This window comes from Prionailurus viverrinus, chromosome D1 (genome assembly GCF_022837055.1).
Source record: "Prionailurus viverrinus isolate Anna chromosome D1, UM_Priviv_1.0, whole genome shotgun sequence".
Taxonomy (NCBI): domain Eukaryota; kingdom Metazoa; phylum Chordata; class Mammalia; order Carnivora; family Felidae; genus Prionailurus; species Prionailurus viverrinus.
The window spans coordinates 49,571,482-49,597,599 of NC_062570.1; the positions used below are offsets into that span (position 1 = coordinate 49,571,482).

At 39.4% G+C, this 26,118-nt stretch overlaps 1 protein-coding gene and 1 long non-coding RNA gene across 4 annotated transcripts in view; one reads left to right on the top strand and one right to left on the bottom strand.

Moving 5' to 3' along the window:
- Positions 1–5,754: 5,754 nt before the first annotated feature.
- LOC125176591 (uncharacterized) lies at positions 5,755–14,309 on the bottom strand. The gene is made up of 2 exons (XR_007156335.1): positions 13,934–14,309; positions 5,755–7,645 (listed from the first exon to the last, which is right to left on the bottom strand). It is a non-coding gene; the product is annotated as an uncharacterized LOC125176591 (long non-coding RNA).
- Positions 14,310–14,483: 174 nt separating this feature from the next.
- The window catches only part of RAB30 (RAB30, member RAS oncogene family), an 84,445-nt gene continuing 72,810 nt past the window's right edge, over positions 14,484–26,118 (top strand). For 2 of the 3 annotated variants that reach the window (XM_047878290.1, XM_047878289.1), the window contains exon 1: positions 14,484–14,694. The gene's annotated coding sequence lies outside the window, so the exon portion shown is untranslated. Of the gene's footprint in view, positions 14,695–22,456; positions 22,476–26,118 lie in introns of those variants that run through there. The other variant, XM_047878294.1, reaches the window with a different exon arrangement.

The window sequence follows — 26,118 nt, forward strand, 5'->3', positions numbered from 1 at the left end:
CACTGAGATATCATCTCACGCCAGTCAGAGTGGTTAAAATGAACAGATCAGACTATAGATGCTGGAGAGGCTGTGGAGAAACGGGAACCCTCTTGCACTGTTGGCAGGAATGCAAACTGGAGCAGCCACTCTGACCCAGCAATGACCCAGCCTATGACCCAGCAATAGCACTGCTAGGAATTTACCCAAGGGATACAGGAGTACTGATGCATAGGGGCACTTGTACCCCAATGTTTATAGTGGCACTTTCAACAACAGCCAAATTATGGAAAGAGCCTAAATGTCCATCAACTGATGAATGGATAAAGAAATTGTGGTTTATATACACAATGGAATACTACTTGGCAATGAGAAAGAATGAAATCTGGCCTTTTGTAGCAACGTGGATGGAACTGGAGAATGTGATGCTAAGTGAAATAAGCCATACAGAGAAAGACAGATACCATATGTTTTCACTCTTATGTGGATTCTGAAAAACTTAACAGAAGACCATGGGGGAGGGGAAGGGGAAAAAAAAAGTTAGAGAGGGAGGGAGGCAAACCATAAGAGACTCTTAAAAACTGAGAATAAGCTGAGGGTTGATGGGGGGTGGGAGGGAGGGGAGGGTGGGTGATGGGTATTGAGGAGGGCACCTGTTAGGATGAGCACTGGATGTTGTATGGAAACAAATTTGCCAATAAATTTCATATTAAAAAATTTTAAGAAACCCTGTCACAAAAGATTCAGATGATAAATGGTGACATAAGTCGATGTTTACCTACAGGACTAAGCAATCCATCAAAGTTTTATAACTTAACAACTTACTTATCCATCAAACAATTGTTGCATGCCAACTGTGTAGGTGCCAGGCAGAAGAAAATAGCATATTACCTACTCATAGCAATAACATCTGGCTGGCCTATGAGCCAGTGATTTTGTAGCTTTGTGCTAAAAGGGAAGGAGAGTTAGAAGACAGAATCAAGTTGTGTCCTAGACATTGTAATTAGCTTTGAAGGAACACTGTGAATAATTTTCTAAGCCCCCATTGGCCTACAATTAGTCACTGGTTCTACCTTTTCCAAGTCAATAAAGGATGCAGTTGATTTATAATTATTTTCAAAATATAAAACCGCAATGTGACCTGCACAAGAAAACTACAAGTCAAAAAGAATGCTTGAACTAAAAATTGTTCTGTAAAATCTCGTAACACATTGTCACTGTGTTTATTTCTAGGTACCAGATCACCTAGATGACTGCTCTGGAAAGGAAATTAACTATAGGTCGACAATCCCTTACCCTAAACAAATTGGGACGAGGTTTGATGCAGAATTCAGAAATCCTTGTAGTTTAGAATGGCAATAAGGTCCATACACCATGAATTATGAAATGGCCCCAGCTGGGTCTAAGACAGAATGCTCACACCTAGTAGCATAGGTAAAGCCTACAAATGGTTTCACATTAATATACTAGGCTAGGTTTTGTATCCCAGCTATTCAATTTCCTCATCTATAACATGAAGTCCTGTTTAACTTCAAGTTATGGATTGATCAACATGAGTATGTCTGAGTCAGAACTGAAATTGTCTGTATTGGTATCATGCACTAATTTAGAGATACTGGTCTGGTTCTTCCTGGGTGGATCAAAAGGACTTTGAAGCCACTCTTCAGTTTCATTAATGATGCTTTTGCCCAAAATGCTTTACTGCCTTTTAAAAAAGCTATGTGAAAATATACCCATCAATGGGAGGGTGGGGAAGAATGGGCATTAAAGATACCTATTAGCTGTAAATCACCAACACAAACCCCTGAAATCTTGAAACGTTTTTCTTGGAGGGTAAAATATAAATGATGAAAAGATACCAAGTATGTTGTGAAGGCAAAGCAGAGAAAATTACTACAGCATAAACTATAGCTTATCTATATTTAAAGTTTAAAAATATTTTTTTAAATACGAATTTTTAAAGATGTGCTTAGCTATGAAACTTATGTTTTGTGACCCAGTCTATTTCGCATGATTGTACTTCTGGGAAATAGGAGGGAAAGACCATATTTGTAGTCTTGGCCAAATGGGAGAGATACCTAGGTCTGGGACATCCACTTCATTTCCCGCCGCCTCCCCCCCACCCCCCCAATTCCTCTACTAGTTAATGATGGATTCTGGGCAGATTTGTGCCTTAATTTTAAAATAATGACAATTCTCACCCTCACTACTGTTGAGTGAAAATCGTAGCTGCACACATATTTATGACAGCATTTATTAGCTTTCTGTTAAAGAGAAAGTATCCCTCTTTATTCACCTATTGAATGTCTGCTAAGGAAAAAGTTATTTCTACTTTGGGTAGGTTAATGCTCAAATATTTCAGCAGCGTCTAGATTAATAGAGGCACACAGATCTGAGGGCTATCAGGTGAGGACAGATTAGTTGAGTGTGGCAGGCACTTTCCTAAGTTTTTGGGATACATTATATCACGAGCAAACTAGACAAAAATCCTTCCCTCATGGAACTTACACACCAGTAGGACCACTTGAGGACGTTAGCCCTACCCTTTATTTATAAGAGACTACTTGGGTTACAAACAACCTCTCCTCTGTTCATTTATAGATCAAAGAGCATTTAGCGTCTACTATAGTATTCCATAATTGGTGTACCTTGATGAATTTAACGTTCTCTGACATTGTGAACCTCTTATGGAAAAGTTCATTTATTCTGTTATTGCGCTCTTACTATATACCAAGTGTAGCAGATACAATTTTACCTATACTTTCAGACAATAGCAGCCTCTTTCCCTGCTCATCCACAATGAAACAAATACTTAGTATTTGTTTTCAGGGATAATTTAGTACTTTTTAAAGAAGCATCAGAGTTTTCACCGTGAGAAACAACAGAACGTCCTTTAAATCTACTTTATGGTGTGAGTATTTTGATTTTGAATTATATGAGGTAAGGTATCACAAGTTTTTCAGTGCTTAGGTATCTAAAGATTAACTAATTAAGCCTTGGATACAACAGTGAAAAAGAGAAAATTCTTATCATTAAAAAGTTTAACAAATATTCTTAATCAGGGGTTCATAGAATTTAGTGGGTCCATGATTTGGAAGGGGAAAAATTACATCTCTTTGTGCAATAACTTCTAATAAAATTTGAATGTAAGCATCATAGTAGTGCTAGCAGTAAAACATAATTTTAAAAAATGTTTAGCCATTTATTTTTGAGAGAGCGAGTGAGCGAGCAGGAGAGGGGCAGAGAGAAAGGGGCTCCACACAGTCAGCGCAAAACATGATGCAGGGCTTGAACTCACGAACCAGGAGATCATGACCTGAGCTGAAATCAAGAGTTCGATGCCCAACCGAGTGAGCCACCCAGGTGCCCCAAAACATAATTTTTATAGTTCACGGATGAACTGTATTTTCATATATTACAATTGTGCACAATTTGAAATACCATTTATACTCACCACTGTTGAAGTTGTAAATTATTAGAGCTACTACTAGGTCTTGTTAATAAAGCATATTTATTCTTATGTAAAAGCTTTTGGTAACTATTTCATTACCATTGGCTTCCTTTTTTTTTTTTTTTTTTAATGTTTATTTTTGAGAAAGAGCACAAGCGGGGGAGGGGCAGAGAGGGAGACACAATACGAAGCAGGCTCCAGGTTCTGAGCTGTCAGCACAGAGCCCTATGCGGGGCTCGAACTTAAAAACAGAGAGATCATGACCTGAACCGAAGTCAGACGCTTAACCCACTGAACCACTCAGGTGCCCTACTCCCTTTGTTTTTTAAAATTTGAGACAGAAAGAGAAAATCCCAAGCAGACTCTGTGCTTTCAGTATAGGGCCTGAGGTGGGGCTCTGATATCACAAAGTGTGAGATCATAACTTAAGAAATCAAGAATCTGATGCTCAGCCAACAAAGTCACCGAGGTTCCCCAATCATTTGCTTCCTTTGTAATCCAATATACTGTTCTCTATACATTTAAAAACATTTTGTATTTTTGGAAAAGTGACCCATAGACTTTACTCGATTGACAAAGGGGTCCAGGACACTAAAAATGTTAAGTCTAGAGGGCCATAGTCTTCTTTATATCTCCAGGGCCTTTAGCTTGGCAATTACTCAATACATTCTTACAGAATCAAAGAAATCAATTTAGAATGGATTGAAACTGTGCCCCAAATATTGATATTTTGTATGTCTATAATACTTTATGTACGGCTTATTATTCAAAAATTTTAATGAAAGTAGTATAGGGCATTTTGCTCATTTTTTAATCAGATGCTTTAGATTAAGATATAATTTGTTCATTTCCCTTAAAAAAAACCCTATATTATACACCTTAATTAAGCAATTCATGTGGTTGGGCTTTATTTTTCACTGAATATATGTGTGCAGAAATGCTTTTTAAATTTTGGCATCTGTACCTTAGAGTTACAGCAATAAGAGCTATTGAGCACAAAGGAAAGAAGACTGAGGAACATGAAAAATAGAGGGCCTATCTTTAGAATATTTAGAAGTAACTTTGGCAAGCTATTTCACCATGGTGCTTTCAAGAGTAGGTAGAGCAATCACCCAATGAATTTATTAAAAATGCAGATCCCTAGATCTCAACCTTAGATTTTTTAGTATATCTAGGTGGGACATCAGAATCTGCATTTTTAGCATGTATCCCAGATTTGGATGCTAGAAGCCTGTAGATCATACTGCAGAACTAACATCACAGAGAACCATGTATTTGGTATTGTTAAATGCTTTTTCTTTTTCCTTTAAGTAGGCTTCATGCCTAGCATGGAACCCAGTGTGGGGCTTGAACTCAGGACCCCAAGATCAAGACCTGAACTGAGATGAAGAGGTGGATGCTTAACCAACTGAGCCACCCAGGTGCCCCTAAATGCTACATTTTTAAACATAAAGAAACAGCTTAGATTCAAGGGGTGTTTGGGTGGCTCAGTTGGTTAAGCATCTGACTCTTGATTTTGGCTCAGGTCATGATCTCACAGTTCGTGCGATCTCTCAGCGCAGAGCCTGCTTGGGATTCTCTCTTCCTTTTTTTCTGCCTCTCCCCTGCTTACACTGTCTCAAAATAAACATTAAAAAAACCCCAAAACAGATTCAAAAAGTTAATTTGCCTAGGCTGACATCTTAGTTACTAATTATCAGACCCCAAATCCATAACCCAGGCCTGACTCCAAAGCATTTCTTTCAAGTTAAGCCTTTCAAATTTTTTAGATTAATATTCAAGTGGGCCATAAAGCTTGAGCTCACCTGAAAGTGGTTTTTAGACAATACTTTCCCTACCTTCTCAATCTTTAAACTGTCAGTGTGATAGAGTCCTTCAGTTAATTGTAAATCACGGCATAAATATTGTATGATACACATTTTATATACACATATAAAATGGTGTAGACATTACAGGATATATTTGTTATATACACACCATACAGGTAAAGTAGTTATATAAAGTGCCACTTACTAAGTTAGGTATCAACCCAGTGAGAAAGGTATCATTCCCACTGCACAGATGAAGTGAGGTAGTTTAAAAACTTGTTCAAAGTCCACATAGAAATTGGCAGAAGTGTGATTTCAACCCAGGTAGACTGGCTGAAACTGCTGTAAGCCACCATAGCATACTGCTTTTTGAGGGCTTATTAAATGTTAACCATTTTCATTTATTTCCTTCTTAGGAAAACTCAATGAATTCAGCAACTGTTATTTTTGTAAGATTGAAAGTCTCAGAATGATGAATAAGCGCAGTCACTTAAGTATTGAGATTCAAACTTAGGATTTGTTGAAGTCCTTACTTTTTACTAAAGCAAATTTCCACAATCAAGTTGTGATCTTAAAAGGATTTATCCATCATAATTTAAAATACTATTGGCAAATACGTGATAAGTAGGCTGTAGTTCTATTTTGACCTCAACTAGTTCACAAGTATTTTAACAGGATGTTCTCACCAGCACTATAAGAAAAATTATTTTTCAGTTTCCTGTGAACTATTAAGTGAACTTGAAGTGAATTCTATACAACACCAAAATATATTCCAGAAATTTAGGGTTATCTTAAGTTACAATGGGCCATAAATAACTTTCCAGTTTCTACTGAAAACCAGAATGGGCTCAGGCACACAAATGAACCTGTATGAAGTCTATTTCTTATCTTAGACTACTGAGCAGGTAAGTATTAATACTTAATATTAACAATTAAGATAATTACCCACATTAACAGTAGTAAGCAGGAGTATTTGATAGGTTTCCAAATCTGGGTCTAACTTTGGGCCCATGACAATAAACAATTACATAGTTAACATTTATTTTCATGTTTTTTCCTCCTTCCAGACAGTTGATGTGGTAAGAGCGCTGGACAGCCTTACATTTGCCAGAAACAGGTATTAGCCTGGACACAAAGTCAAGTGTTAGCTAACTTGGGAGTCATGTTGGATGTATGGGGCTTTGCACAATGCCTTGGTGTTCAAAATGTAACTTGGTAACAGCAATTCAATTGGTAGCCACAAGTCTTTTCTCAGAAATACTTCCAGTTATTTCTTCTGGTACCTATTTCATCAAAGGAAATGAAACATATTTGGACATACAGAGTGTCAGGATCTAGTAATAACCAACTTCTTTTGAGATTTTTGATTATACAGAATCCTTACCTGTCTTAGCTGTTCTCTTGCTGACACCTATTTATTCTGCTAGCTAAACCTCTGAAGGGAAGCAGCAGCTCACTTAAATTATTGGGTAATGATAGTGAGTTCAAGCAATGGAGAATTTACTTCATAACTGTCAGAAACAGATTTTTTGTTGAGGGCTTTGTTGCCCTAAGATGTTGGATGCTTTTCTCTCGTGCATTTTTCTCTATTTCCACAATCCTACCTTCCTTATGTAAATAACTTAAAGAATCTATTTCAGATTTCTCCTCCTCTAGGTAATGTATCTTGAAAACCACAGCTAGACAAGGCAAATTTTGTTCAAGTTTAATCTCCTGGTTCAAATGAGCACTGTTTTCTCTAACAGTGATTGTGAGGATCTCAGTCAAGTTTGCTTGGTAAGTATTAATGATATAGGTATAAAGGGCAAACACCACCTTTTTAGGACCAATAAATTCTCGAAAGAAGCCTAGGCTCTTGGTCATTGCTACTCTTTTTTGGAATTGTCATAAAAATGCACTATTCTTCAAGCAGAAGTTTGGTCAAATGGTAGCCATGAAAACCCTTGAAGGAACTGGAAAGGAAAAATAATCAAATCAAATGGAAAGTACGGAGTATAATGTAGAAAAAAATTACAAAAGTACTTCAGAGCTCTTCCCCTCCTCTCCTGGCCCCATTCAGAGCAGGGTAGAATCCTAAATCCTGATTGCTTTGAGAAATGATCAGAGTGCCCTGAAGTGGTGTGATTTTGGCCTCTAAGTAGGAAGATTTAAATATAAACCCTCTTTCAATCCCACATGCCCTCTTTTTATATCCTATTATTTCTTGCCTCTTTGAGAGACAAACTTCATAAAACAAATTATCTACATTAAGTACCTACTTCTTACCTCACTCCCATTCATTCACTCCCCAAACCCCTCAATTCTGGCTTCTTCTCAGTACTCGATTCTTCAGCTTTTCCATTATTAGCAACCCAGTACTCCAACAAATGCCAAACAGGTCCCAGGAAGGTGAAAGAGCAGAGTTTATCTGCAAAATGAGAAAATCCAGCAACCCATCTCAAGCAAATACACAGTAACATGAAAAGCAACAAAAATTGCTCAAAAATTATCTCAAGACAAGCAGGAAACAGAGAAGCAAACAACTTTGAAAAGACACACAAAAATGAATACTGAAAATGGGTCATGGGACTGAAACTCAAAACAGGCATAAAACCCAGCATTAAATACACAAAGTAAACAAAGTGACAGTGAAATGGAGATTCTTGCACTGAGATGGTCAAAAGCTAAAGAAGGTAATAAATGTAAAGTTCATCACCAAAAGTAACACTTAACTTTCACCACATTCATAACTGAGACAAAGGAAATGTACCACGCTATTGTTAGTAAAGTATTTCACTGAAATAGGACGAGAGTGGTAAAGGTCATTTATTACTATACTTATATAAGTTGCTCTTTAGTATCAATATGTCAATTGTAAAGTAAATGCTCTAGTATGTCAGTGTTATTCGCAGTTTACTCTTATATTACCACTTCTGCAACTGCTTTACTTGACCATGTTTAAAAACTTAAAAAAGCTGCGCCTCGGTGGCGCAGTCGGTTAAGCGTCCGACTTCAGCCAGGTCATGATCTCGCGGTCCGTGAGTTCGAGCCCCATGTCAGGCTCTGGGCTGATGGCTTGGAGCCTGGAGCCTGTTTCCGATTCTGTCTCCCTCTGCCTCTGCCCCTCCCCCGTTCATGCTCTGTCTCTCTCTGTCCCCAAAATAAATAAACGTTGAAAAAAAAAAAAAAAAACTTAAAAAAGCTATTCAATTTGATAAACATCTATGTGTTTAATTCATCAACTCATGAGTTAGGTGTTAAGAGGGTAACTGATGAACACTTCCTAAAAGGGTTTATGATATGACTGAGGATTGATCTTCGCAGGAAGTTCAAATCCATATAGCACCCTCAATGTCTATGTATCAAGTTAAGAATTTTAAGTATGTGCATACTTGCATAATTGCTTACAACTGCATATTTCTGCAGTTTCCTTAAAAGGCTTTATATTCATAAACATTTATGTTTGATTAAATTCATCTTCATATACTTCTGCAAAGAAGTATTTTCTAGTGTTAAAATTATTCAAACCTATTAAAAACCGAGAAATCAAATCACCAGATAAATAGGGCTCACTTTTCTGGTTAATCATGAACTATGGACGTTTGGATTTTAAATCTTGACCTTGGGATATTTACTGCATTTACCTTCAGTGGCCTATAAACTCCAGCAGCTAAAATTATGCCAGTTTCAAACACCATGCGTCATCTAAGACTAGAAAACATACATTTTAGTTTCCTGAATATTAACTCAAAGTAGTATTTAAAATATGAAATATTAAAGTTTCCAGAATGTGTTAAGATCTTCCCTAGAGAAAGTCCAACCGCTAAACTCTGTATGGCACATGCTGTGTTCACTCATAGAAATGTACACTAGAAAACATCTAACTTAATCTAAGGTGAGGTCTGCAAAGATGTTTTCATAAAATGTTTTTTCCCCTTTACGTTTACTTGTCTCAACTCTGTGATCAAGTTAGAATAACTGTTAATGTACTTGTTGGGTCTATATCACCTTTGGGTTGCTGGCATTTCATTTCTGAGAAAGGTTAAGAAAATTATTTCTATTTTGGAAAAGAGATAAAGATAGCAAAAGAGATAGTTGTTCTCTCAAATTTTATAGGTTGGCATAGAAAAGTATTATTTTAGAACTTTTTAAGATATAAAACACTTCCTTTATGCAGTATGGGCTGAAAAAGATTGTTGCCCCATATCACTGTATCAAAGGAAGAAATGGAGCTATTTTGCTAGGAACTTGGTCATGTAAATTTGACCAAATTGTTGGAAGAGTACATCTAAGGTAACCTCTGTCCTTATGACTCTAAACTACTCTGTGGCTAATTTTTAAAAGCATCCAATAAAAAAATTACCATTTACCCAACTGTTAAAAATTAAAAAAAAAAAAAAAGATCCACAGCAAATTTACATATTCCAAAATCCTTTCCTAAATGTTTTACACAATTATTTTTGTTTAATCTTCATCAACATCCCTAGAGGCTGCTATTATCAATGAGGCTTAGAATGTTACTAATTTCTGTGATACTGAGCAAGCTATTCAAGGTAGATTTCACACTGAAGCAGCAGGAATGGAAGCCAATATTCCTCAAAATACTGCAGTCAGTCTTCACATTCCATATCCAATAGGACTTCCCTCAACTAAAGATGGACCCATTAAGTGCCTGAATTCTAGGACTGCTTTCATAATTTGAAATGCTTGTCCTCTTGAATGTTGCATTCATTCCTTAGCAGACACAGATGACAGAATGTTACAGGATTTTGAATGCAAAGACCCCAGACAAATTCAGTAATGAATCAAAGAATTTGGAACTTACCAAAAAAAAAAAAAAAAAAAAAAAAAAAAAAAAGATACTCTATTGTATACCATTCACCTAAATACCAAGAATACTAAGATTGTTGGCGAATAAGAAGCTGGAGGCACTGGAAGAATGTCTTGAAGGAAAGGGACAGAACAGCAAGAAACCAAAAGCAGTTTCATTCTCAGGACGGAAAGCTGCTGGGACTGCTCATTCTCTCCAGAAGGACATCATACAGGCGCGAGGCCTGGGGATAAGAATGTTTTGTCTGGTGCCAGACCCATGACCCATGGTCTGGTGCCATGACCCAGCATGGAATACACTGCAGGTGCGTGACCTGTCAAGATGCCAAATACTATGTTGTATGTGCTTGCTGTCATCAATTTGCAAAAATAAAAGAGGCTTGAGCCAGGGGACTGATGCTTCGGCTCCTGGAATCTCAGCCCCCTGCTTTCCAATTCTCTTGTCACTGCACCTTTAGGACTCGTCTCTCTACATAAGATAACATCTTTATTTATTTTTAAAAGTTTATTTATTTTTGAAACAGAGAGAGCATGAGCACAGGATGGACAGAGAGAGAGAGAGGGGGGGAGAGAGGGAGAGGGAGAGAGGGAGGGGGGTAGGGAGAGAGGGAGGGGGGGGAGAGAGAGAGAGAGAGAGAGAGGAGGAGAGGGAGGAGGAGAGGGAGGGAGAGAGTGTGAGTCAGAGTCCCAAGCAGGCTCCACACTTCCACCACAAAGCCCAACACAGGGCTCAAACTCATGAACCTGTGAGATCATGACCTAGGCTGAAACCGAGTCAGATACTCAACTGATTGTGCCACTCAGGCACCCTGACATCACCAATTTTAAAAACTTAGGATTCACAGCAAGAAAAGGAGTTATTGAAAAGTTATTTTCAAAAAATTCTAGTATCTTGTTGCCTTTTTTTTAGATACTTCTTTTAAATATTTGAATAGCTTGGGACACCTGGGTGGCTCAACAGGTTGAGTACCTGACTTGATTTTAGCTCCAGTCATGATCCTAGGGTTGTGGGAACAAGCCCCACATTGGGTCCCATGCTCAGCATGGAGCCTGCTTGGGATTCTCTCTCTCTGCCCTTTTTCTAGACTCCTGCTCTCTAAAATTTAAAAAAAAAAAAAAAAAAAAAAATCTGAATAGCTTTACCATAACCTTGTGATAGCATGAGCTCTTATTCAGTAAGTGTCTCTTATCCTTACTTTCTTAGTATTACACTCAACTCTAAGAAATATCCAGATAATTCAAGATATCATGGTACTCATAAGGCTAAACTAAATCTCCCCCAACCCACTCCCCTCACCAATGTATAGACTGATCCCCAGATCATTTCCTCATCTACACATTTTCAGAATTCATTTATGGGTATAATTACTAACAAGCCTGTAATCTTTGCCAAAACTATTATTATTACTAGTGTAATGCACCACAATAAACACAAATATGGGATGTAGAGAACTACTCTACCCTACCACTGTCCACTCACTGTTTTAAAAATACACAATGGGTTCCAACCTAGCAGAATAATTCAACAATAATTCAACAGGTGAGTGGACAACTGTTTTATTTTATAGAGTTCTCTATATATTTTTATTTTTATTTTTTTAAAATTTTTAACGTTTATTTATTTTTGAGACAGAGAGAGACAGAGCATGAATGAGGGAGGGTCAGAGAGAGAGAGAGAGACACAGAATCTGAAACAGGCTCCAAGCTCTGAGCTGTCAGCACAGAGCCCGACGCGGGGCTCGAACTCACAGACCGTGGGATCATGACCTGAGCAGAAGTCGGAGGCTTAACCGACTGAGCCACCCAGGCGCCCCTATATATTTTTATTTTATTTTAGAGTTCTCAGCTATATATTTTTAGAGTTCTCTATGTGATCCTGACACTTGAAGCTGTTGAAAAAAAACCCTGCCATAAGAGCAAATGACTCCATACTCTTTAATAAGCTACCTATAATTATAACACAAATCAATACCCTAATTCTTTTCTGAGATGAAAAGAACTTAAGTTGCTTTATCCACCTCAAGCATTCCTAATCCCACTTTTCAACGTTCACCTAACCCAGTGCTTTCTCTGGATCACTGAGGCTAATCTTTCAGAAGCTGGTGTCCAATTCCTCAAATATTAACTTTGTAAATAAAATTTCTAAAGAAGGATGCAGACTTTTTCCCCCTAAAAGTTAAAGGTTAAATCAGAATCTTTTTAAAGATATTAAATAGATGTTTCATTTCTTTATGGTTAGATGTCCACTGGATGTAAGCCTGGAAAACTTCAAACTACCTAAACATATGACAAATTATACACTATAGAAATCACTGCATCATATAGGTCTAGTTTCTCACATACAAGATTTGTAAGCAATCTGCCCCCTGCCCCTGCAAATTTGTCTTCCAGAGTAACTCAGATTGAGGATGTTATTGCTTATATAAAGAAATATCTTCTACAACGAACAAGAATCACTAAAGGTTTGTAAAATAAGACACACCAGTGAACCACCAACCCCTAAAAATAATTTAAGAGTTTGAAACTAAGCCTAAATGCAAACCTGTCCAATTTTCTCTCTGTTAAATGTAAAACACTTAGGGGCACCTGACTCAGTCGGTTGAGCGGCAGGGCTCTCTGCTGTCAGTGCTTTCGATCCTGTCTCCCATTCTCTCTGCCCCTCCCCTGCTCATATTCTCTCTCTCAAAAATAAGTAAACATTAAAAAAAAAAAAGTGAAACACTTCTACAGTTATACTGAAGGTCCGAAAGAAATCAGCAAACATTTTGCTCCCTTTCCTATACTTACCATTACTTGCAAAGACAGTATTTCTGAACAGACATATTTGTATGAGTCTTTCCCATTGTATTGCATGGATAAATGAAACCAACACATACTACTTTTGTTAAAAATGAAATAAAGCCTTTCATCTTGTGACTTGTTCTCAGAAACATGGCAGACCATTCTTCTATGTTTTTGAAGTTGTCATCTGCATACATCTGAAAGACTGTTTCTACCATGTTTTTATCATTTCTAATCACTCTGCTTAGCCTTTCCTGATAGGAGAATACATTCATCACCTGTAGTATTACTAACAGAGAGGTGAAATGCATACCCTTACTGACCCAAAGTAACAAGTTTTGTTTTCAGAATAATTGTGCAAAAGGGAGAAAAACAGCATAAGGTATTATTGCATTTTTAACCCTTCAGACACCCTCAGGAGGAAAAGAAATTTTCCATCTTTCACAGTGTAGACAGACTCTGAAAAAGAACAAATACACAGCATTGTTTCAGTAACACAATTAGGAAAAAATACAGTTCATTTGAGATACTGAGCAAGATAACTTAAGACCAGTGACTTTCGTTTCATTTTTAAAAAATTAGTTCTTAAAGTAATAGTATATATGGAATACCAAAGGTGAAACACTAAATGTATTTTTAAAATAAGTTGGTGATTAATGCTAATGAACACCCTGTCTTCTCAGTATTTTAGCATACACTCTAGTTTATTCAAGAACCCTCGTTACTCCGAAACCGATAGCCAGCCGTCAATGGGCCTGTCATCAAAAATATCCTGGGCATTTTAAACCGGGTGTTACTCCTTTAGACCTCTCTTAGTCTTTTCTTAATTGCGGCGCCAAAGCACCGTCCCTTTCCAGCTTTGGCTACTAGAGCCAACATCGATTTTTCGACATCGATTTCTTTGGACCCTTCTGCAAATCATTCCTTTATGAAAAAGCAAAGAGGGTCCGAAACTTTGCGGAGGGTTAATAAGGTTGGAGTATCAGTGACAAAAAGATAAAAATAAAATTGGGAGAAATAACCCCACTCCGTGGGTAGAAGCGGGCTCCTCCGAAGTGAAACGGGTAACCGTCCGGCGTCCCCGCAGCCCAACAAAGACACTAACCGCTCCGAGTGTCCTGTTAGCGGGCCGAAATGATGCTCTGAGCTCAGAAGTAAACCCACTCCCTCAACCTCTTAATAAGAAAAAGGAGCAAGAGGTGTAGGGGGCCTATATAGAACCCGCTGGACCGTAAGGCCGAGGCCCAGTCGGCCTCTTGATTCTGCCTCCAGCCGGACCCGCCCTACAATCTGTCCCCAGATGCCGCCTCCACCCCAGGTCCCCAGGTTCGGGCCTTAGGCTCTCCAACCGGCTTATCCTCCACCTCACCGTCCCCACTGCACCACCACTCGGCTCGCAAGCTCCCTAAAACCTCAGCCGGGATCCGCAGAATCGTCCCAGCACTCCTAACATGGCGGCCGAGTCCCCTTCGCTCCTTTCGCCCACTCCGGGCACGTCCGACCTTGGCGCATTTTGGGCATTGTAGTTCCCGCGATAGCCTCGGTGTCCTGCCAGGCCTTTAGAAGACTACGATTCCCAGAATGCACCGCTCCTGAGCATGGCTATTGGGGCCTTTTGGACAGAGGGATGATGTCATTGCAAAAACCCCACTGCATTCATTGTGCTACGGTCTATCCACCCCCCTGCTGCTGCTGGGCTTGCGATTGCCGCTTGCTCCAGCTGAGCTAAGAGTAGCAGCAGCACCAGGGCAGGGACTCACTCCAGCCCTTGGACTTAGGACATCGCAACACGTTCCCTTGCCTGCGTGACTCATTCGCACATCATTTTTGTTTATGCCTGGGGTGGGGAGAAATATCCCAAACCAGGTGAGTTGAAGTGATTTATTCAAATGGTTCTACCAAGTTATTCCTCCCGCTTAATTCTCAAGGCTTTCTTTTGGGAAGATGGGGGCGGGAGGGCTGGAGAGGTGCTCGCAAGTGCTGCTAAGCGAAAAGCTCTGCAATTTGGGTCACTGCAAAGAACAACTCTAGCAACCTTCCCCCGCCGGAGGACCGATTCCTGCCAATTCCCTAGTCGCAACTCCCCTCAACCTTTTTGAGGGTGGAAGAGGGGGCTGGGCTGGGGAGCATGTTGGGAAGTGCTCTTGGAAAATCAGAAGAAGGCAGAGGTGGCGGACTGCAGTCCTGTCACAGACGGCCCCGAGTGCTGAGGTTTTGAGTGGGAAGGGGTGATGCGTGGGGAGAAATGGAGACAGTGATTTACTGTGGTTGCACTACTTTAGAACATTTCTATGTCGCTCGAGCAAGCACACACTATTTATTTTTAAGATGAGCGTGCTTCTCCTGAGTAGGTTAAGTTTTGTGGGGCTCTATTTTATGTGTGTGTGCCTATGTCGTTTGTCTCGCCTTTTCTGATGATTTGAGGTGACAGTGTCCTTTAATGGTACACTCCCTGCCAGTCAGAAACATTTCACGTGTCTAAGGAAGCTTCTCTTAGGCTGCTGGAAGCAGCATTTTTGTTAAGTGTTTTTCTTCTCCCTACTGCAGGATTGTTTGGAAGTGGAGCCGACAGATTTGTGCTCGTGTGAGTGTTTTAAATTATGTTGCAGTAGGCTCCTTGCCACTGACAATGGTACCATAATGAGCTGCCTTTTCGTGTGGCACAGTCACCAGTCACAACTAATGGTTTGGAGAAGGGATCATTAGGGAAACCCTGGTTCATTTTAACGCATTGGGGAAAGGGAAAGTTAGAAGCACTGCTAACCTTCATTTACCATTACTTAAAGGTACTCACAAGATACCTTCTGAAAGGAAGAGCGATCCTGGCTAGGGAAACTCAGGAGCATAGTAGTGTTTTTTTGTTTTTTGGGTTTTGTTTTTAAGCCAACTGACGCACTTAATAGGACAGTAAGCATTCTGGCTTGTATGATTTTGGCTTTTTTCTTGTAAGAGTTATTAGGATGATTAGTGCAATAAATGTTACTTGGAGATAAACAGCTGGCTGACTCCAGAACAGATGGGGCCAGTCTTAGCTGAGAGATCTACAACCTTGGAAATGAATGGACTTGGGGTCAACCACACCCCCTCCTGGAATGTCAAAAGAAGGAGAAATGCCAGAGCATTTTATGCTTACTCCAAACTGCCAAACCTTTTTTTAGCCAGGTCAGGCATTGTGAAAGTCATTACTGGTTGTCTTCTGCTGCTGAACAAATTTTGTTCATTTTTGATTCAGACCTTAGGTCTCCAAAGTTGCAGCTGGGTGATGCTTCGTTAAATGCTGCTTGTTACTGAATGCAAAGGATAGTCTATTATATGGGCTTTGTAGTAGAGTGATTTATTGGGGTGCAATTAGCAGCTTTGGGATTTGGGAAAAGACTGCCTGGCTTTGCCTCTCTCTACGTTTCTCTGGTGCTTACTGTGTATTCTCCTGGCCAGCCTACCCTTTTCGCCTGTAACTTCCTTGCCCCACCCCTCTATGTCTCTTGAAGTTCTTTCAGTTTCTTTCCCTGTTTCTCCATTTACAATTCCCATTTTTCCTCTCCATGTCAAAATTTTCCTCTTATTACCAATATATCACGTCTAAGCCTTTTTCCAATCTCTGAATACCCTCCTCACCCCTTCTTTACCTTACTCAGAAACTCAATGGTGGATGTAGACTTGGTGAGTATTTATTCCACAGAGTCCTCTTGGGCTTTTCTCTCTCTTTCAGTGGGTGCCAAGCAAGATGAGCAGCAATGAGCCTGACCTTGTGGCCTTTGTGGCTTCTGTGACAGACATAATTTGGCCTCAGCAGCTTGTGGACAGTGCATGTTGCCACTGAGCGCATGTCACTGTTCTTTCCCTTGGCACCTGTATTAAGAACTGCCAGTGTGTTTGCAAGGTTTTTAAATGCTTTACCTGAGGGGCACCTGGCTGGCTCAGTCGGAAGAGCAAGAGACTCTTTACCTTGGGGTCATGGTTTGAGCCCCACATTGGGTGTAGAGATTACTTAAATAAATAAAAACTTAAAAAAAATTGCTTTACATGAAATGTTCTCTTAATTCCCAAGGATAAGAAGACTTCAAATGGCTTCTGCGTCATTTAATACTTTTTTTTTTTTTCTGATTCCTGCTCCAGTGAGTGGTGGGAAGGCCATCTTCTCTGTTGACTGCTGAGGAGCAATCCAGGTGGCCAAACTGCCTTTTTTTTTTTTTTTTTTTAAAGACAATTGGAGTGGCAACAGTGTTCCCTCCTGTGGTGTCTTCTTTTGGATGAAAACATTTGTTATTTTATATCGCCCCTTAAGGAGAAGGGAGTGGTGGTGGTTATGTGTGTTTGTTTAACATTTGTGCTTTTCTAGGCATTGAGTCTGACTGTTGGTAGTATGGAGGCAACCAATGTGACAGGCAGATTCAGAAGGTCTTCTAGACATGTCTCTCACCACCTTCTCATTACTCATTTTCTTAAAAAAATTTTTTTTAATGTTTATTCTTTGAAAGAGAGAGAACATGAGCAGGAGAGGGACCGAGAGAGGGAATCACAGAATCTGAAGCAGCTTCCAGGCTCTGAGCTGTTGGCACAGAGCCCGACTTGGAGCTTGAACTCACAAACCACGAGATCACCTGAGCCAAAGTCAGACGCTCAACCAACTGAGCTTCCTAGGCTCCCCTCATTACTAATTTTCTTATTTTAAGATCCTCCCCCTCCCTGATGCTTTGTAGTGTTTTAAAGGGACAAATGAGCTGACTGATGGGTTAGATTTAGCGCCATCACTGTCTCTGTGACCTTGAATAACTATGCATTTCTTTCTGCCTCTGTTTACATATTTGCAAATAGATAAGGATCCTTGCCCCTTGGCTTACTTAGCCTCCTATCATCATAGCCTGCTACCATTTGGTCCCAGTTCATCATTCTGACAGCAAATATTATTAAGCAACTACTGTGTTTTCAGGACTGAGGATATATCAGTGGGAAGAGAGGTTTCCCCTGCCCTCATGGCATTTCTATTCTACCAGGGAGATAATCATTGGACAAGTAATCACAGTGTGATGAAGTTACTGACAAAAAGGAGATGTGCTATAAGGTCGAATAGGAGTGCCTCACTGGTGCTTTCACCCTGTCTAGGGGAATCAGAGAAGGATTCCTATAGGAGACAACACTTCAGGAAACTTGAAGAGTGAAAGTAACTTAGGTTGTCAATGAGAGGTGCTTACAGGGACACAAAGAAGGCTTCTGACAAGGGAAACTGCATGTTCAAAGTACAAAAGACAGAGGAGTGAATATGAGGGTTTGAAAGGATGTCAGTCAGTATATGGAAGCAGAGCAAAGGGGAGCGAGACCAGAGCAGGCTGGAGAGGTGGGCAGAGTGTAGAGTTTTCTGAGCCTTATGTGAATTTTGGTCTTTATTCTAACAGTAATAGGAACCTAATAAAGGGCTTTAGTTAGCTAGATGAATTATATATGTAGAATGATATGGAAAACATCACCTTAGCTGTTATGTGAAGAAGAGATTGGAGGAAAGGACTGGCCAAAGTGAATGTGTGGATGACAAGTAGCAAGTCATTCTTTTAGTCTGCATGAGGGATGATGGTGGCTTGGGTCTAGGATGGTGGCAGATGGCTTGGAGAGAAGGAAAGAGATTGGAGAGATGCTCAACTTGAAGATGATAACTGATAAGATTGTTGATTGAGTAGATGTGAGGATAGAGAGGAGTCAAGAGAGTTTTTCCTTGAGCAACTGGGAATGCCATTTTTAGAAAAAAAGAACACTCGACAGAGTCCAGATTTTTGTCTGTTTGTTCAAGGAGGGACTTTTGGGCAGGTTGACTCTGAAGCTCCAGACAGACATCAAGATCTTTCTCTCCTTCAGCCTGTCCGAGTGTAGGATGTGGCATAGTGGACTTGAAGACAGCTCTGTGAAGCTTTCTAAGATCAGGTGCTGCTTATTTATTAGCTGTATGATGTTGGACATGTTATATTCTATTTCTGAACTTTAGTTTCCGCATCTGTAAAATATATTTATTCTATTAATTTATGCTGATTCCCCCTAGCTGTATATGCACCATGCTAAGAATACAGTATTGAATGAGATAGTGTTTGCTTTGGCAGAATTCACTTGGTGAGAGAGACAAACATAGTCACATAAAGAGAGTGATGTAGGCCACCGTAGGAGAGCACAGCCCCAAGGAAGGCTTTCATTCTTTCTTATTGGTGAGAGGGGCAGGAGACCTTTGACCTGAGACACGAAGCAAGAAAGGGCTCCAAATAGAGTATCTTGCACAGATTAGGGACTCTGAAAGTTTGTTGACTGAGTAAATTAACTTAAGTCACTGAGGGTCCATTCAAAAGCAGGAAGTATCAATGCATTGGAAGAGGACATTTAGTAATGCCAAGTGGCAAATGTGAAATGCTTTTAACAAATCCTTTAAAATGTGTTCCTGAGACCTGCAGCCTTTGAGATATTTTGTAGATGACTTTTAGGGAAATTCAGAAATATTTCAGATCTGGTTTCTTTTTGGGCTGAACTTCCTTTATTCAAGTTAGTTTCTCAAAAATAATTTTAAAATTGTATAGTGTTCCCTAAATTAGTGGGTCTCAAACTTTTGAATTTTATAACAAGCAGAATTACAAAAAATAAGATAAAATTGGCTGAGCTATTGACAATGGTTATTTTTCTATAGTAAAGATATATATTTTTTTTAAAAAATGACCTCTTCACTTTTATCTCATAAAATAAAGGACATGTAATACCAAAAGTTGAGGGAGACCATACTTTTAAAATTAAAAATATATTGAGCTTTATGAAAAATTCTCTACATTGTCTTTATTTTTCTCGCTTTGTTGCAGAAGAGTAAAAAAAAAAAAAAAAAGATGAACAAAACACCAGAATGTTATAATAGTTTATGGAACCATTGCCTTATTTTCTTGGCTATGATGGAAATGTGGCTCATCTCCAAATAAGAACACTTCCAAGTATGGAAGAATTTTATATAGACCATAGATAATTTGTTTTCAGTTCCTTCTCCATAGGAATCCAACCATTGAAAACTAGATAGGTCTCCGCAAGATGTGTCTAAGGTAGTGGTCTTTAGTTGTCTCTAGAGGGTCCTTGCAGAGACCATGACGCCAGGATCATATGTTAAAGTGTGTGTGTGTGAGTGAGTGAGAGAGAGAGAGTTCGTGTGTGCATGCACATATTTTTCTGTCATATGTGTGTCTTTAGGCAAGTTATTTAACGTCTCTGGAACTCAGGTTTTTTGCAAGATTGTTGTGAGGTTTAAATGAGATAATATATTTATTTATTTATTTATTTTTAATTTTTTTTTTCAATGTTTATTTATTTTTGGGACAGAGAGAGACAGAGCATGAACGGGGGAGGGGCAGAGAGAGAGGGAGACACAGAATCGGAAACAGGCTCCAGGCTCTGAGCCATCAGCCCAGAGCCTGACGCGGGGCTCGAACTCACGGACTGCGAGATCGTGACCTGGCTGAAGTCGGACGCTTAACCGACTGCGCCACCCAGGCTCCCCGATAATATATTTTTTTAAATGTCTGGCACTATGCCTTGTATACCTGATGGTCATAGTAACTGTTTTTAACGTTATATTTATTTCTTGGTTTAAATATTTTATTTATTGGCTGATACTCACTTAATAACCACAATGATAACACAAAGAAAAAAGATAACAGTAAAACTGGACAACCTGATGCAGTGAGAAGTACACAATATCACTGATGCAGAATTCTTGCCAAAAATGTTTAACCTAAATCTAATCATGAGGAAATAATCAGGCACATCCAGATTGTGGGACATACTGCAAAACAGCTGGCCTGCAATCTTTGAAAATGTCAATGTCGTGAAAGAGAAACAAAACAAAATAAAACAAAATACATAGGGGACTGACCTAGATTAAAGGAGACTGAAGAGCTATGACAACCAAATGCAACATGTAACTCTTGATTGGATCCTGGACTTTAAAAAAAAAAAAAGCTATAAAGGACATTTTGGGGGCAATTGAGGAAATTTGAATGGGAGCTGCATATTAGATAATCAGTAACAATGTTAGTTTTCTTGGATGCAATAATTCTTCCATCTGCTTAGCCTGACATATTGTGGATATTGGTGTCTAGATCAGTTGCTGTTCCTGAATGTCATCATTAGGAATGTCACACCAAAGCTAGAAGACATCAAGGATTGCTTCAGAAGACAGTGATTTTCTTGGTTACTGTCATAGGTTTAATCAGCCTATGTATGGGCTGTGATACCAATTATTGGGGATATTGTAAGGGATTTTTAACTGTCCTTTCTAAACACAATCCTGTCATTCTGTAAGAATGCAAACTTCTAGGGGTGCCTGGGTGACTCCATCAGTTGAGTATCTGACTTCAGTTCAGGTCATGATCTCGCAGTTCGTGAGTTTGAGCCCCACACTGGGCTCATGCTGTCAGCACAGAGCCCACTGTGGATCCTCTGTCCCCTTTCTGTTACCCCTCCCCCACTCGCACCCGTTCTTTCTTTCTCTCTCTCTCTCTCTCTCTCTCTCAAAAATAAATAAAACATAAAAAGAAAAGAATGCAAACTTCTGGAGCTGGCACGCTATCTTTGATATTACTAGAGGTAGTGAGGTAGCTGGAGCACGAGCTGCTCCCAACGAAGAGGAAACGATGGTAAGTGGCACGTTAAATATATATCCTACATTTTTTTTTTTGAGTCTAGACATAAGATTAATCAAAATTTATTACAGAAATAGATAATGAACTGGATACAGGAGATTCCCCTTAATTACACCTCACATAGATTTGATTCCACCTCACTTTGAGATTTTGATATGTATCCCTCTGTCATTCCCCCCCCCCACACACACATATACTAATGATACTATTATAATATATATAATTCTATTTGCTGCCTCTTAATATATTTTGAGTATTTGTCCCACACATTTGCACGTTGTTCTAACTTACCTGTCTTAAATGCTGTGGGATACCACTGCAGTGTGCATTTGAGTATGCATCCTTTTGTGATCAACTTGTGGGATTATTTCTGTCGGATACATTTCTGGGGGTGGACATGCTTGGTCAGAGGGCATAAACAGTTCCCCGTTAATTGCTCCCCAGTTTAAATTTTTACCAACAGTCTGTGACAGTGCCATTTCTACTTACCTTTGCCAAGTCCAATAGCCACTTGGGGTAAACTCTTATTAAAGGGAAGGAAGTTGTGATGGGTGGACAGAAAGTGGGCAAAAATGGAATCACGGAGCTCCTGCTGCTTTTGTAATGGCTGTGATAATACAGGTGAGTATGTAAATAATGTGAAAATCTCTGGAAGAAAGAAATAAAATACATTATCTCTGCCTACAACACAGTGTGATCTTTAAAAAGTGAACTGAAACAATAAAACAGCCAAGAGTTTTCCCCAGAAAATTTTTCAGAAAATTTTTGAGTTATGGTTAATGTCACTAAAATGTAGACAGCATCACCTTGAGATGAAAATAACCTCTACTGCTCACTTCCTCTCTATTGCAGTCACACAACCACACTAGAAAGGGGAATTTAAGCTCCACTTTTAAAACAGCTGAATCAGGTAGTTGAAAGACCCCACCGTTCATCTTTCTGAAGATCAATAGGAGCAATCCCAGGGCAGATTTTTGGCATTTTTTTGGAGAAAAGGTATGAATTTAGGAGTGGCCATCAGTGAGTGACTCACTCTGTTCCAGCAGAGACCCTGGGGAAAAGATTGCAAGGTTCACAAGCTATGAATTATTTCCATTCTTATGTGGCTGGGTGGAGCACACAGATTTGAGCTCTGTGCTATGTGGAAATTTATCTCTTCAAGTCTCAGTTTCTTCTTCTATTAATTGGGGGTTATTTTGAGGTCAAAATGAGATAATGTGTCTAAAAAGACTTTGGCAAATTTATATGTACATAAATATGTGCTGTTGTTAAGGGGCTGCTGTCTCTCACTGGGGCAGCTCATATTATTCTTTCATTTAATTCCAATGCCATTTGTATTCCAAAGGACTTTTTTAAGGCATTCTGTCCTGTAATGTCTTATTGTTACTTCTTTGGCCAATATTTGTGAGCATAAGCTAAATGGGAGATTCTGTGCTGGGTTTTCTGAGAAGGAAACAAAGGTGGAAACATCAGGAGCCTTCCTTTTATATATATATATGTGTGTGTGTGTGTGTGTGTGTGTGTGTGTGTGTGTGTAAAGTTTATTTATTTTGAGAGTTTGAGAGTTTGTTTTTTTGTTTGTTTATTTATTTATTTTGAGAAGAGGGCATGAGCAAGGGAAGGGCAGAGAGAGAGAGAGGGAGAGAATCCCAAGCAGGGTCCACATGGTCAGTGCAAAGCCAGACGCAGGGCTCAATCTCACAAACAGTGAGATCATGACCTGAGCTGTGATCAAGAGTTGGACGCTTAACTAACTGAGCCACCCAGGTGCCCCGAGACTAATATCTTTTAATGAGAGTGTTCAATGAAAGATGCTTTACAAAGGTGTATTTTGTATGCTGTTTTATAATCTCAAACTTAGGGGTTGCCTGGGTGGCTCAGTTGGTTAAGTGTCTGACTTCAGCTCGGGTTATGATCTCACGATCCGTGGGTTTGAGCCCCGCATCGGGCTCTGTGCTGACAGCTCAGAGCCTGGAGCCTGCTTCAGATTCTGTGTCTCCTTCTCTCTTTGACCCTCCCCTGGTCATGCACTGTCTCTCAAAAATGAATCAACATTAAAAAATAAAAAAATATATAATCTCAAAGTTAGGTGGTAGATTTTACTTCCATTTTTTCCCATATAAATGAGGAAACAATTCTTAGTGAGGTTAAGTAACTTGTTTTGTTTTGTTTTGTTTTAAAAGTTACCTAGCTTAAAAATAATTTGCAGATGTAGGCCCTAGGTAGATTTTCTGGAACCAAAACCAAAAGCATCTCCAGCTGCTTCCTGTTTTTGCCTTGCCTTCTGATCAAAAGTATAAGCTTCATGAAGGTAGGACTGGCTGGTGGCATTTACTTTGATATGGTTCCTTTTACCTTCAGGCACATGGGGAGGAGGTTTCCTTAGATCTTCGGAGTTAGTTGAAATGTGTGCGCATGTACACTTCTTTTCCCAAAAAAATCATTTAAGAGTGAGTTGCAGACGTTAGGACACTTTATCTCTAAGCTCTGGAGCATGTATCTCTTAAGACACAGGGAATTCTCCCATTTACCACAATATCATTACATTGAAACAATATTTTTCAGATTTCCACAGTTCTAATGTTTCTATAATCAGTCTCTGTTCCTTTCTCCCTCTCTCTCTGTCCCTTTGTCTCTCTCTCTCCTCTCTCTCGCCCCCTCTGCCCTTTAACACAAAGTAATTCTGTTTAGTTTCCTTTAATGTAGTGTAGTATCTCGGCCTTTTTTGTCTTTTATGACATTGAAATTTTGAAGATTTCAAGTCTATTGCCTGGTAGACCATAAATTGGATTAGTCTGATTGTTTTTTCTGTAACAAACTCCAGTTAAATGCTTGTAGTAGGAATTCCACATAGACAATGTTGCATCCTTTTCTTTGCATCACACTAGGTGACACATAGTATCAGTTTGTAACATCACTGGTGATGTGAGATTTGATCATGTGGATGAAGTGATATTGCCTTGATCTCTTCATTGTAAAGGTACCTGTTTCTCTTTGTAATAAGCAAAATTGTGCGGTGATACTTTGAGATTGTTTGAATATCCTGTTCCTCAACAACTTCTATCCAATGATTTTAATATCTACTGATAATCATGGCCTAAGTCAAACGGTGTCTATTAAAGGATGATTTACTTCTATATTTATGAACCATGTGTTTTTTTGATAGATCAGCTTTCAACTCTTCCTCTTCCTCTTCCTCCTCCTCCCCCCCCCTTTTTTTTTTTACCTGGATTCCTCAATTCTTTTTATCTCCCAGTGTGTTGTAATCCGTTACCAACCTTCTGCCCATTTACAAGTGAGGAAATTAAGAGTCAGAAAATACAAGTAACTTTCTGAGAGTCACAGCCAGTTAGCAGAAGAGACCAGACGCACACCCAGTTTTGACAACTCTGTTGCCTCACTGGCAGTCCAGGAACAGAACATCACCTGATGAAATCAAGTTAAAAAGAATGAACAAGGAGGGGCGCCTGGGTGGCCCAGTCAGTTGGGCATCTGACTTTGGCTCAGGTCATGATCTCACAGCTCGTGAGTTCGAGCCTCGCATCAGGCTCTGTGCTGACAGCTTGGAGCTTGGAGCTGCTTTGGATTCTGTGTTTCCCTCTCGCTCTATACCTCGCCCACTCATACTCTATCTCTCTCTCTCTCTCAAAAATAAATAAACATTAAAAAAATTAAAAAAAAAAGAATGAACAAACATTGCATCATTGTTGCTTATAGCAAATGATTGGAAACAACCCTAAGTGTGGGTCAGTGGGAAACAGGTTAAATAAATGAGTATGTTCACACAAGGGAAACTATTAAACCACAAACAAGAATTAGGGTATTCTGTAAGTACTAATATAGAAAAATCTCAAAGGATATATTATATGAAAGAAGGAATGTGCAGAAGAGTGCATATTTTGTGAAAGAAGCAGGGATAAGAAAATACATTTGAACTTGCACAAAGAAACGCTGGAAGGATCTTAAATAACGAAGTAGTTACTGGTACAGGGCTGTAAAAATGAGTGGTATGTGTATGTGCATGCATGTGTGCATTGGGAGATTTCTTAACATTTACTATTTTATTATAAAGTTGACTTTTAAAATAGCTTTATTTAGGGGCGCCTGGGTGGCGCAGTCGGTTAAGCGTCCGACTTCAGCCAGGTCATGATCTCGTGGTCCGTGAGTTCAAGCCCCGCGTCAGGCTCTGGGCTGATGGCTCAGAGCCTGGAGCCTGTTTCCGATTCTGTGTCTCCCTCTCTTTCTGCCTCTCCCCCGTTCATGCTCTGTCTCTCTCTGTCCCAAAAATAAAAATAAAAAACGTTGAAAAAAATTAAAAAATAAATAAATAAAATAGCATTATTTGGGGGCACCTGGCTGGCTCAGTCGGTTAAGCACCCAACTCTTGATTTCAGATCAGGTCATGATGTCACGGTTTGTGAGTTTGAGTCCTGCATTGGGTTCTGTATCCATAGCATGGAGCCTGCTTGGGATTCCATCTTCCTCTCTCTCTGCCCCTCTCCCACTTGTTCCCTCTCCCCCCCCCCACTAAAAAAAATAAATAAAAGTAAACTTAAAAAAAAAACAAAATTGGGAGAGACATAAAATCATATTTAGTTATCCATTTAATAAATTATCTCAGTATAGTGTTAAATTTATA